We start from the raw sequence: 13,472 nt of genomic DNA on the forward strand, positions 1-13,472 counted from the left end.
TAAAGAACGAGTGAAATGACAAGAGTTTATGTTTAATAGTTTAATATCATGAATTGCTTCCTTCTAGGAAAAACAAAATCAACAATAATGGATAATGAAGAATTTAAAATAGAATTTTTACCAAGTGGAAACATTCCACATTAATCTTGTTTATTAAATCAAAGTCCTGCAAACCAAACAATTGAAATATACATTTTAACCTTAAAGGGCTTAAATCTTTTACCAACAATTCAAAAATTCCTGAAAAAACAGAGATAAGTAACTTGGCAGAACCATGAACAAAATTCAAGAAATTTTTAAAATCAACAATGTTAGAAAACTAAAAGAGGGAAGAACACATTTGTCCTAATCATTAAGGAATGAAGAGAGGGCAAAAGAGCCCACAGTTCTACAACAGTGGGTAAAAAGTGGGAAATTTTATCTGCGAACCCCAGAAAAGTACAGCTGAAACAGGCAGATATATAAGGTAACACAGGACTCATGTAACTGGTGGTACCAGGTTCAGATGGGCTTTATTGTAGACAAATCCCCTGGCTCAGGACCCACATCCCAGAGATTCCCTGGGGTCTGGCTCTCCTCGTGGCTGCTTCTACCACATGCTAGAAGCTGGATGGCTATCGACGTTCTAAGGCTCTGACAGTAAAATTCAGAGGGAACTTCTCCCATAAGACCAAGGAAAGAGCTTTCCCAGATGGCCTCAGCTAACTGCTCTTTGAGCATGTTTGGCACAAACTGAATCACATGACCATTCTCAAGGTAATCACTGGCACCGGGAACTAGATCGCAGCTGACGGACTACCCAAACTCACCCTTGCAGGTGGGTGGCCATACAGACCAAACCACTCCGGTTGCACGTTGAAGGGAGTTACCTGAACAAACGTGGTACCCTCCTAGGAAGGCAAAAGTGGAGAATGGATGCTGAGTAAGCAAACAATAACATCACTGTACCATGCACAGGCCAACCCTGTATTTCCAGACAGAAATGCATGCCTCAGAGGCTCACAGTTGGCCTGTTGTGGGTCAAATCACATTCCAAACCTAAAGGAGCAATTCCAGGCAAATGTTTGCTCAACTCTTGCTTATGTTCTTTCAAGGACTAAGGGTCTGTGTTCAACAAAGTGGCATACGCTTCACGGAAGAGCTATTCATTGTATTGAGCTGCTATGTACTCCCTTTCTTAAAACCTCATTGGACCAACTTGTTGGGATCCAGTGGATGAGTTTATTCCTTCTCTTCTATGGTCCCCCAAATACGTGAGGACAGTTGGCAGGTTCCCTTGCACCCTTTCTTCTCAAGGACCGTCCCAAGGCTCTCCAGTCTCCACAACATTAAGTATTTCCATTTTTAAATAATCACCCAAAACTTTGGTAAGATTTCCACTTCAGAAGTGAGCTATTTAGAGCACCACATTGTGCTATCATATTAGGTTCATTTTTGAACTTGGACACAGTGGCCACACTAAGCTAGGAGTCTGGAAAATCAAGTGCTAGCCTTGGTATCAAGAACGGGGAGATTCTTCAACTTTTTGTTGAAGAAGGTGATTGTAATACTGTAATTTGTACAAATACACCTGAAATTTGTAATCTGAGATGATTGTAATGCCACATATATGTGTATATATATATATTTCAATTTTATTACAATTATAACATTGTAATTTGTAATTTGTACAAATACACCTCAAATTTGCAATTTGAGGTGATTGTAATGCCATATATATTATATGTAAATATATATATATTTTTTCAGATTGTTGGGCTATTACAATCACCTCAAATCATTATTTTGCAGTCTTTCTGTTCTGTTTATGATTAAGTATTGTGTAAATATGTGAGTTTCACTTGGAACCTTTTGGACTGAGATTAATAAAGGTAATATGAATAAGAATTTACGCTATTATACCCCTCTGATTAAAGTCTGCACAGTCTTTTTTATTGTTCAGGAAATGTCATTTGATCCTTCAAAATTGATTCATAACATCAGAAGAAGGGAAGCTAAAAAGAGAACTTAAAAACTTAAAGCGGTAAATATAAAGTGCAATAATCCTGCCAAAATTCTCTAAGTGAAGTTTCCATATTTATGATGGGAAGTACGCTTTATTTTTAACAGAAAATTATATACTTACAGGACCTTAAAAAGCTACAGTTCTTAAAAGCCAAATTTGAGGAAATTCTTATTTACTAAAAATGTATCTATAAATGTAAGGCATCTATACATATAAATGGAATTTGTAATAAGTACCTCAACAGGAGTGTTATAAACATTCATTTGACTCCAAGAGCAGCTCCAAAAAAGTTCACCTGGTTCACAATGTAGCTCATGAATAACATAAAGTGAGTCTGAGCTCCTGGAAGGCAAGAACCCACACAGTAAAAGATTAGCTAGGAGGGTAGCACATGGTTAGTCTCATGAAATTACTGAAGGGCTCACAGTCTCCCGGTGAAATAAAGGAGCTACATAGTTGCTTGCCTAAGCTTGCCAGTTCTCAGACATAGCCCTACTGCTTTGTTTTGTTTTTCCTAAACTGCTAAAACACAGGTAACAATTCAGGTGCTTTTCTTTCCATAACATTTTAACTGATTTCTTAAGATCTCTTCTAAAGATTTTATTTATTTATTTGTCAGAGAGAGAGAGAGGAGCAAGAGTGAGCACAAGCAGAGTGGCAGGCAGAGGCAGAGGGAGAAGCAGGCTCCCCGCTGAGCAAGGAGCCCGATGTGGGACTCAATCCCAGGACGCCGGGATCATGACCTGAGCCGAAGGCAGCCGCCCAACCAACTGAGCCACCCAGGCGTCCCTTAAGATCTCTTCTAAAACAGAGTGTACCCCCCCCCCCAAAGAAGCACACAGTTCCCTTCCTACTGCCAAATCGTTAAAACAGGAACCAAGTAGTGAATAAGTATATACACAGAAATGATAACAGATTCCAGAATCTCGGAAAGCTCTGGGAAACTGGCTTTATACTACAGTTTATTCCGTCCTTGCTTGTCTGTCTGTAGAAGCTCTGATACATCTGCTTCCCAGCTATTCGATTCCCAAGGGTAAATTTAACCCCTCAGTAACCCGCCTCTTCCTACAACCCTCACAGCTGCCCTCTTTCCAGGTTAAAAAGGTCCCTGTTTTCTTGGACACATCACTGGATACAAAGAGAGGACTCCCCCTCCCCACCCCCAGAACTAGCCTCCTTCCCTCCAAACTTCTTTCACATCCCTCTCCGCCTGGCTCAGGGTCCTTCTCCGTAGCAAGTGCCTCCTGGACTGCAAGTAAATGTTTGCTCAAACACCTCAGAACCACTGTTCCAAGGGGTAAGAACAAAGGGCTCTGCTGGTTTGGCACATCCCAGTTCAAAGTGTTACCATACTTCTAATTTCATTTGTTCCTCCTACAAACCCAGTGATGTCCGTAAGACAGGGTATCTGATTTTACAAATGAGAAAACAGAGGTTGAGCTCGGTTAGAATAGTAAGAAAAACCTGGATTCAAACTGCCAAAGTCTAATGTTCTGGCACCTAACACTCTCCAGTGTGCCTTCCATGAAGCAGGTTTTAGCTAGGTGTTGGGGGAATTCAATCCGACTGAACTGATGTACGCTTAGGCAATGATAGTATGACACCCAATTAGCACCGACAGGCATTTGCATTTTTCAAAAAGGATATTTTACAACTGAATTGAATTTCAGGCATTCTAACGAAATTGCCATTTGTAAGTTATATAAGTCAAAAACAGATGTATTTAAAAAATAATAATGGTCCCATACCTCTTGGGCACAGAGAGATTCAAAAGACCGCAATGAGAGAGAGAACACTAGTAGAACTGGGTCCAAAAATATACAGCTAAAGGCATGCTGTAACGGTGAAAATGTTCATTGATTCTTTTTTTTTTTTTAGAATTACATGTTTTGCTCTAAGTAAAGCATTACTGTAATCTCAAGTTTTACTGGCTTTTTCCCTTCAACCAAACCTGAAGTTTTCCACTTATGTCAAACATTTTCTTCCGTTTATTATTCACTGTACTCAAATGCCTAAGTTAACAGCACCACCATCTTGAAAATTTTGTTTCTTTCCAACATCTGATAAAACCTTTGCATCATATAAGTGTGCATCAACCAAGCATAGTCAGGGCACGTAGACAAAACTCTGCATACACAGATCTGCACACATATGGTCTCCTACTCATGCACGCACATACACTATAGCTGCCAAAAAGCTAAACTACAGAAGGCACCAGGGAGAACCAAATTGGACATGGCCGTTATGTGGATCACTTTGCCTGAAGTTACTTCCCAACATCATTCGTCTTTGCCACAGTAAGGTCACAAAGGCATGGATTCCAAAGTGGTCCTTTGAGGTTGAAAAGTGCCCACAAACTGCCTCTTAATAAAATATTTAAAAGAGACAACATAATTTGGTGGGAGAAAATGAAGGACAATTAGAAATCTTCAATTCAAGCACCACCTCTCTCACTAACTAAAATCAAATGTGTTTATTAACTGCTAAACCACAGGTAACAAGTCAGTTGTTAAAAAATATTTTAAAAGGCTGTCTCTGGGGGCACCTGGGTGGCTTACAGGGTTAAGTATCTGCCTTTGGCTCAGGTCATGATCCCAGGAAGCCTGCTTCTCCCTCTCCCTCTGCAGCTCCCCCTGCTTGTGTTCTCTTGCATGCACGCTCTCCCCTCTCTCAAATAAATAAAATCTATAAAATAAAATAAAATAAAATAAAAGGCTATCTCAGTCATAAAGAAGCATCCAAGACATTTGGGGAGACAAAATAAATGCTTAAGTTAGACCATAATTTTTTATTTATTTATTTATTTATTTGGTATTCTTTTGCTTTGGTTTTGGCTTTAAGTACTTACTATTTTATTTTATTGTTTCATTTATGTAAGTTCTATAATCCAATGTGGGGCTTGAACTCACAACCCCAAGATCAAGAGTCACAGGTTCTACCGACCGAGCCAGCCAGGTGCCCCAAACCATAAAATTCTTAAGAATTCTAAGATGGCAATTGATACATGTAACTAAGCAACAGTGTATTGTTCTCAAAGGGACTGCTAAATGATTTTATAAAATTGCAGAGCATAGAGAATTTACTTGGGATTGGGATAGCCTGCAAACACTGACTAGGAAAAAAAAATATAATTTGACCTGGATCTTGAAAGATTGGTAAGAATTGAGCAGCAGAAATATATCCTTTACCTGTCTATAGCACTTTCTAATTTCCTTTTTATTTTTACATACAACTACTCAACCTTCCCAATGACATTTATGAGAAAGAAAATATGTATCATTCTCATTTATCAAGGAAAAAAAAAGTTTAATGTTGGTAAGGGCTTACTAAAGACCTAAAAAATAAACACATAAACATTCATTCATTCATTCCTCTACTCCACTCTACAGCTACCTGAACAGGTACGAAGTGCCACCCGCTGGCACAGGCAGTGGGAATACAGCAGGGAATATAACAAACACCCTCTCTCCATGGAGTTTACGTTTTATAACATACACATTGGACTCCTGGAGCACATGGGCAGTTGGGAGCCCTCGGCATCCCCTGCAGTCTAAAATCCACGTGTAACGTCAACTCACCCAAAACTTGACATGACTAGCCTACTGTTGCCCAAAAGCCTTACTAACAACACAGTTGATTCACATGTATTTTGTATACTATATATACTGTATTCTTACAATAAAGTAAGCTAGAGAAAAAAATGTATTTAAGAAAGTCACAAGGAAGAAAAAACACACTTCAGTACTGTACTGTATTTATCCAAAAAATCTACATAGAAGTAGATCGTGTCATTCAAGGGTCAACCACAGAATAAACCCTCGATAAGGCAGGAAGTAGGGACAAGAACACACCAGACGAGAGAAACATCCAGAAGGCTCTGAAGCAAGAAAGTGCATGCACGGTACAAAGAGAACAGTCAGGAGAGCAGTCCCATTACTGTTGAGGGTTGAGAAGGCCAAGTCTGAGAGAGAGAGTTTGGGGGCATTCTGAAGCTGCCGAATATGGATATGGCTATGGATTTGGGGCTGGATTCAGTACACACTGAAAGGAATGGAAGGACTTAACCAATGCAACATTAGTAATAGTACTAATTATATTAGCATTATATGGTAGTAATAGTAGTATAGTACAGTGTAGGAACAGAGGTTTTTTTTAACACTTGATTTATTTATTTGAGAGAGAGAGAGAGGCAGGTAGAATCAGAACATGAGCAGGAGCAAGGGGAGTAGAGGGAGAGGGAGAAGCAGGCTCCCCACTGAGCAAGGAACCCAGTGCCGGGGCCTGATCCCAGGACCCTGGGATCATGACCTGAGCTGAAGGCAGATGCTTAACCAACTGAGCCACCCAGGTGCCCCAGGAATAGTTTACTATATACAAAATAGTAGCATATTAATTATAATAGCACCTAACACTCACTGATGACCTACTACAGGATGGGTACTCTCCTAAATACTTTACATGTATTAACTTGTAAACTTGGTCCCCTTTTTAGCTCCAATTGCCCATGAGGAAACTAAGGACAAAGAGATTAAGCAACTTGCCCAAAGCCACACGACAGATAGCAGAGCCAAGAAATAAACTGACTTTCCCTGTCAAGAATCCAAGCTCTGAGCCACTGGGCTTGCACTCAAGGCACAGAACGGGGAGGTGGGGGCTAAAGGCAAAGCCACCAATTCCTTATCAATTAAATAACCTTGCCTGAGATCTCACGGATATAAATTTGGTAGCCGTGGAAACGCAAAGAGAGCAGCAGACACATGTGACATGTTAAAAGAAAAGAATGAATTGGATATATTAACTACATTTTTTTTAAACGAGGGCAGGTTCAAACCTGAAAGACTAAGAGAAGATATTTCTATCAATAAAAATAAGGAAGCCAAATGCAGGAAGCCTATTTGGAGGGAGGGAAACAGAGTGGCTTTAATATGTATCAGATGTTACCAGCATTCTAGGGAGGAAATGCAGAAATGGACACAGAAAAGACATCAGCTAGAAATATGGAGCCCTTTAAACCTCCTGGTTCAGATTTTTTTTTTTTTTTTTTGATGGGTTTATGCCACATGACTGCTGAGGTCTCTTCTAGTTCTGGGACTCTATAATTTTGTAATTCAATAAGCACAGAATATCTATCCTCACAAAGTCTGAGATGGAATTTCTTTGGCCAAGGCAATCTTTAGGGGCTTCTGCATGGACTTTTGAAACACCCTGCAAACTTCCCTTCAAATGCAGTTTCAAAACTTCAACACCCATGAACCAAAGAAAAACTTGAGAAGAAAAAAAATCCCCAAAACACCATATTCTGATTTGTTTAAACACACACACACACACACACACACACACACACACACAAGGGCTTAAAACAGGTGTTTCCCTTGAAATGAGGCCTCACTGACAAAATGACTCAAAATGAGGTAATTAATGTAAGACCTTTCTTTTTTTTTTTTTAAGGAGTCTAACTTAATTAAGTATCCCCTACCTACAGAAAAACACAAACTGCATAAAATGTCCAATTACATACTGAAAAAGTTATATACTCCATCACAATCAGCCATCTGCCCTTCAACCAGTAACACAGGAAGAGGGAAGAAGTCTAAATGAAAAGGAGTTTTATAAGCACGAAGATTTTGCTTCAGCCCTTCTAAGATGGCTTATAAAAGCACAGGTAAGCATTGGTATGGTTGAGAACTGTGAAGAAATAACAACCATTGGCTGAAATATTCAGTCTGGTTTTACTACTCACTACGCAGTCTGAGCTGGACTAAAAATACAGCAAAACTGAGAATGAAATAGAGCCAAACACACCATCACATTCAGGGAGTGTCTCCTGCAAGCTGCTTTCCACGTAGCTGTGGATTCCACTAGGGGGCAACAGAGTGTGCGCAGAGAGTGACTTGGGCGTTAAGGACAGTGTCTAGTTTTAGGTCACTAGTTCAGCGTGCAAAACAGTCTCCATTTCAAAAGCACGTTGGATTCCTGAATGATGCTTCTATTACCAAGCAATGTGTTCTGCTAGAAGGATTCCTGTTTTAAAGTTAAAGTTAGTCATACTGGCATTTTGATTTCTCAATAATAAATGAATCCAAATGTTCTGTCATAATAAAGTATCTTCCCATTAAACTATTGCACAATTTAATAACTTTCAAACAAATTTCATGAGATTTTTAAAAAGAATGTACTTTATATAGCCTTTGATTTTTTTTTTAAATATTTTATTATTTATTTGACAGACAGAGATCACAAGTAGACAGAGAGGCAGGCAGAGAGAGAGGAGGAAGCAGGCCCCCTGCTGAGCAGAGAGCCAGATGCGGGGCTCGATCCCAGGACCCTGAGATCATGACCTGAGCCGAAGGCAGAGGCTTTAACCCACTGAGCCACCCAGGTGCCCCTAGCCTTTGATGTTTTAATACTTAAATTTAAAGCATTTAATGTTTAAATCAAAATGCACAGGTAAAAAATACACCTACAACACTACAAGATTCAACAGCTAACATTTGAGCATTTACTATATATCATACTATATTGAAAACTTAATACAGTTTTCAGACACCAACCCTTTAAGATAAAAACCAACATTACATCCATTTTACAAACAGGCAAATTAAGGCTAATAGACATGAAACTTACCCAAGGACTTATAGCTAATAAAGGATGAAACCGAAATGAAACTTTAATATTGGAGTCCCAGATACCATGTGTGATCCCTGAGGCCAACCCACCATCACTAGCATCCAGGGGATTTGGGCATTTTTCCAAAATTAACCCCTGAGATGGTCAAAATTTAGTCAAAGATACGAACAATCTTTCATTGTACTTTACCATGTAATAAAATTTTACTTTTGTGTATGTATTTACTTTCTGTAAAATCATGGCAGTAATCCAATTTACATAACAAGTTATGCATTGCTGTATTTTCAGTATCATATTGCCATTGCCTTCTACAAACAAGAAATAATAATAATAATAAGGAAGACAATCATTTAAAAAATTCAATATTCAGGTTCTCACACTCAAAAAAAATATCAGCTAATGCTAAGCTTTGCACGGGCTTTGTTAGATGTTAGTCTGTAGACTTCTTCGTGGTATTGTATATTACAATGAGAAACTGATAAGTCAATATTATATAGCTCTGGTGTGACCGTGAAATCATTTCTACACAAGACAAAAGCAAAGCAATCACGGCCTAAAGAGCGAGGACTCACCCCACGAATGGAGATTCAATCTGTGATGTACTTTGGAAAGAATGAACAGATTGATCAACTAATCAGAAACATAAGACATTTTCCTTGTCCTACAAAATCTTTAAGTCCAACTTGTGAAAACTTCGTCATTTTAAAAGTTTAAAATAGGATAAGAGACACTGTATTAGTGTCCTACTGATGTTATAACAAGTTACTCCAAACATGGTGGCTTCAAGCAACACAAACTTATAATTCCAGAGGTAAGATGTCTGAAACAGGTCTCAATGGGCTAAAATCAAGAGGTCAGCAGGGCTGTACTCTATATGGAAGCTCTGCAGGAGAATCCATTCCTTTTTTTTTTTTTTTCCCAGCTTCTAGAAACTACCTGCATTCTTTGGCTCCTTTTTTTTTTCCTTTGGTAAGATTTTCTCAACTTTAAGTAATCTCTACACCCAACATGGGGTTTAAACTTAGAACCCCAAGATCAAGAGTCATATGTTCTACTGACTGAGCCAACCAGGTGTCCCTGGCTCCATTTTTAAAGTCAGCATTGGACAGTCAATTCTTTTCACATTGTATCTAATACCGACTCTCTTGCCCGCCTCTTTCGGTTATAAGGACCCTTGTGAGTATACCTGGCCTATCCAAATAACCCAGAATAATTTCCCCGCATTTTAACATCCTTAATCACATTTGAAAAGACCCTTTTCCCATGTAACATACATCTCACTGGTTCTGGGCACTAGGATTAGATATCTTTAGAGGCTAATACCCTGCCTACTGCAGATAACAAAACATGTAATTTGTGCACATTCAGCAATCCTTCTGAAAAATAGTTACTGAACTATAGAATATATTCTCCTACAAAATAGCAGATAGTTTTTAGAAAAGTGTAGTATACCAAGTCCTCACAGAAGTAATCCGGGACATGGAGAAAGGGATGCAAGGGACAGTAACACAAAGTACTTTTACAATAAATTAGGTACAAGCTTCAGGCAAAGACAGTTGAATTTATATACGTGTGACATACTAATTCAAAATAACCTTGTTATACTCCATAGTTCTATCACCTACCTCTTCTTAACAATGGTGCTATATAAAAACAAATTCATGCTTATTTATAATTCATGAGTTTTCATAATCAGCAATTATAGAATCAAACAACCAACACACTGCTTGGCACGTTGCAGAAGAATAAGCGAGTGTGGAAATTTAAATTCTAGTTTGATTCTGCCACTGACAACCTGTGTGATCTCCAGCAAGTCACTTACAATTTCTGGGGCTATTCTCAGAAACTAAAAATAGGGATAACAAATAGCTCCTGCCCGCAGGGTCGCTATGAAATAAAAGAGAATATATAATTGCCAAAGACATTCTCAGCCACTGTTAGTGCTCCATAAAATGTTAAGTAGTTGTTATTGTGTGAACTACGTCAGCAGCCTTGGGCAGCCAGAGAAAAGGCATTAGTGTAAAACTGTAAATTGGGGGTATTTATCCCAAAGAACTTGAATCGTCAAACAGATGCATAAAACCGGAGAATTTTGAAGAATGGCTGTTACAACTGGAGAATTAAGTCATAGCATAAGATTTTATACAAATATTAGTCATCGTAAGATACAAAATTCCAAAGCTGCTCCAATAATATTTCAAGAAAACATAGGATAGAAATAGTGCAACATGGTTAACAACTCAGCTTACCTATGAAGGGACTCTACTAGGAAAGCAAGTTAAAACAGGACCAAAAAACCTCCCAAAGAGGCACCATGTGCACCAGGCACTGTGTTGGCCCAAGGAGTAACTGAGATAAGACCAAAAGCAAACCACCTCCGGTACCAGAGGTTTTGAAAGTCATTTACTTAGAAAACCAAGTAATTGTAAGTAGAATACCATTCAACCTCTAATTTCAGTCTTTGCAGAAGTATACCAGATGGCTCTGACACTAAATAAATGGCCTCAGCCAGTTCTGCTTTCTGATTCTAAATTTCTGTTTCTCCTGCTTCCTCCGCTGGGGTTGGGCTATCAAATTTTCACCTGTAGTGAGAGGCTTTCCTAGGGAGTCAGGGTAAGTGGCGTTGGCCAAGGATTCTGTACATCCACCCATGCCTCTCTGGGCTTGCATTCCATATCGTAAATGCAAGAGATTATTAGATAGCCAATTTGAAAAGAGATGGATTGTAATTTTATGTGAGCTTGATATTGTCTCCACGGATCTTGGGTGAATTTGATAGATCACTAAACATTTAGAAGTATCACTTCTAATTACTTCTCAATCTAAATTTACAAAAAAGTAAGGTCAAACAAAGTCTGGCAGAACCTTCTCTCCATACTAGATACATAAACTCTCAGAAACTCCTCAGACTGCAGAGACGATGTCAGGAAAAAAAGTGATGCTCTCTTTTTCTCTGACATTATTTTTAAAAGGGAAAAAAATGGGAGCATGTATTTTTTCCCCCGGCAATATCCAAAGCGTACATTCTCATCTACTCTGCAGCATGATACCAATTAGGCGCCATGTATTTGATGTGAAAGTACATTAAGGAAATAGGTACACCTGTACCCAAACAGCCCTAATCCTTCGCTAGGATTTTAACAGACTACCTCATTTTTTTTTTTACCTGACTCAGTAGCAGTGAAGTCCCTTTAAAACCAAGATTACATATAATAAAAGCTGTTTCTGTGTCTAGTAAATGGATTATAGTTAAAAGGGCACTGCCAGGATAGTTAAAAAGAATTCTCTAAAGGAAGAGCTCTGTAGGACAAATGATTTCCCTCAGCACCATTCATGGAAACATCCTTCCTGTAATTAGGTCTTGGACAAGGCTGGGGTGAGACATTTTCTTCTGGCCCTTCATAAATTTGCTACTTTTTGGCATTTAATTTTACACTGGACATCAGTGAAATCTGAGAGGGGAAGACCTTCTTCATTAACAAACAGACCAAATGCCTAGACTATTTCAAAATAAGAAGATGGCTGCAGGAAGACAGAAAGTGAAACAGAAATACAGAAGTGAAAGTCGTCCCTTAAAGTTATCAATGTAAATAATATTATTATTTTCTGGGAGACCAAGCAGTAAGTGTTCTTTGAGAATCAAGATGGGTAAGAGAATGTATCAGATATTATTAATACAAGAAATACAAAGGAAATAAAAATCTTCTGGTCCATGTCACATAGAACTTACAATCTATTTAGGGAGATAAGTCCCTTATGGAATGAGTAATTATAAAACAAAGCAAAGTAGCAAACCAGGATTGAGTTCCAACAGAAAACAGGGCAAATAAGTAGACAGAATGTCCACAAAGACTTCTGGAACTTTGAACAGTCCAAAAAGATCTTATAGAAAAGGAAAAATGTAAATTTTACCGGAGTTCACTAAATCACTTACATTCCAGTGCAGCTGGTACACACACACACACACACACACATACACACACACACACACACACACACACGCCTGAGAGTGCAGAAAAACAAAAGAGAGAAACACATAAACACACATAAATTAGCCTAGTACAAACAGTACTGAGGACACACAGGAGAAGACACACTGAAGACAGGATCCCTCAGGGAGAGCTGTGGTTCAATTCAGGAGGACACAGGAACCACTGATAAGAGGAGTCCAACACAGAAGCGGCCATAAAACAACGTGTCTCAACTGCAAAAATTCAGTGTATGGCCACTAAGTTCCCTCTCACACCTTTCCCAGTTTATCATCAGAAGAAAAATCTAATTAAAATAAGATATTTTCAAGGGAGTTACTCCCAAGTAGGTGGCAAAATATGTTACAACTTTTTGGAATATTCCATTTAGTATTTTGTTTTTATTTTAGAAATGAAACAAAAACTATAATGAAAGATAGTTTTTTGCCAGCTGCTTTCTAAAAAAAAAAAAAAAAAAAAGAAGAAGAAGAAGAAAAATCTTCACCATAGTTCCTCCTAAGATTTGTCTGCCTGTTGTTTTCTCTATTTTGAAACACATTCAAATCACAGGTATTGAGTTGACTGTTTAGCAAGGGCCAAGAAGAAACCCCAGAGCCAGCAATGGCAATGAGAACTCCAACAGCCTCGGTGCCTGACACTAATTTACAGAGACGCATGAGGAACCCTTGGGAATGAAGTGTCTGCTAATTAGGCCACCATGAACAGATTCCCAAACCTTGACAAAGTTTTTCCAAACATCTGATGAAGAACTTTGATTTATGGGCTGTTCAGGTAAAGCCTGAACAGATGGTATCTTTTAATAATAACTGACACATGCATTTGTTAAGGATCTCAATCTTTAGGAAACACGG

The 13,472-nt window shown here is 38.6% G+C and overlaps 1 protein-coding gene across 1 annotated transcript in view; it reads right to left on the reverse strand.

The window, feature by feature from the left end:
* Positions 1 to 13,472, reverse strand: part of PARD3B (par-3 family cell polarity regulator beta) — a 1,039,321-nt gene that overhangs the window by 866,818 nt on the left and 159,031 nt on the right. The window lies entirely within an intron of this gene.

This window comes from Martes martes, assembly GCF_963455335.1.
Source record: "Martes martes genome assembly, chromosome: 3".
Taxonomy (NCBI): domain Eukaryota; kingdom Metazoa; phylum Chordata; class Mammalia; order Carnivora; family Mustelidae; genus Martes; species Martes martes.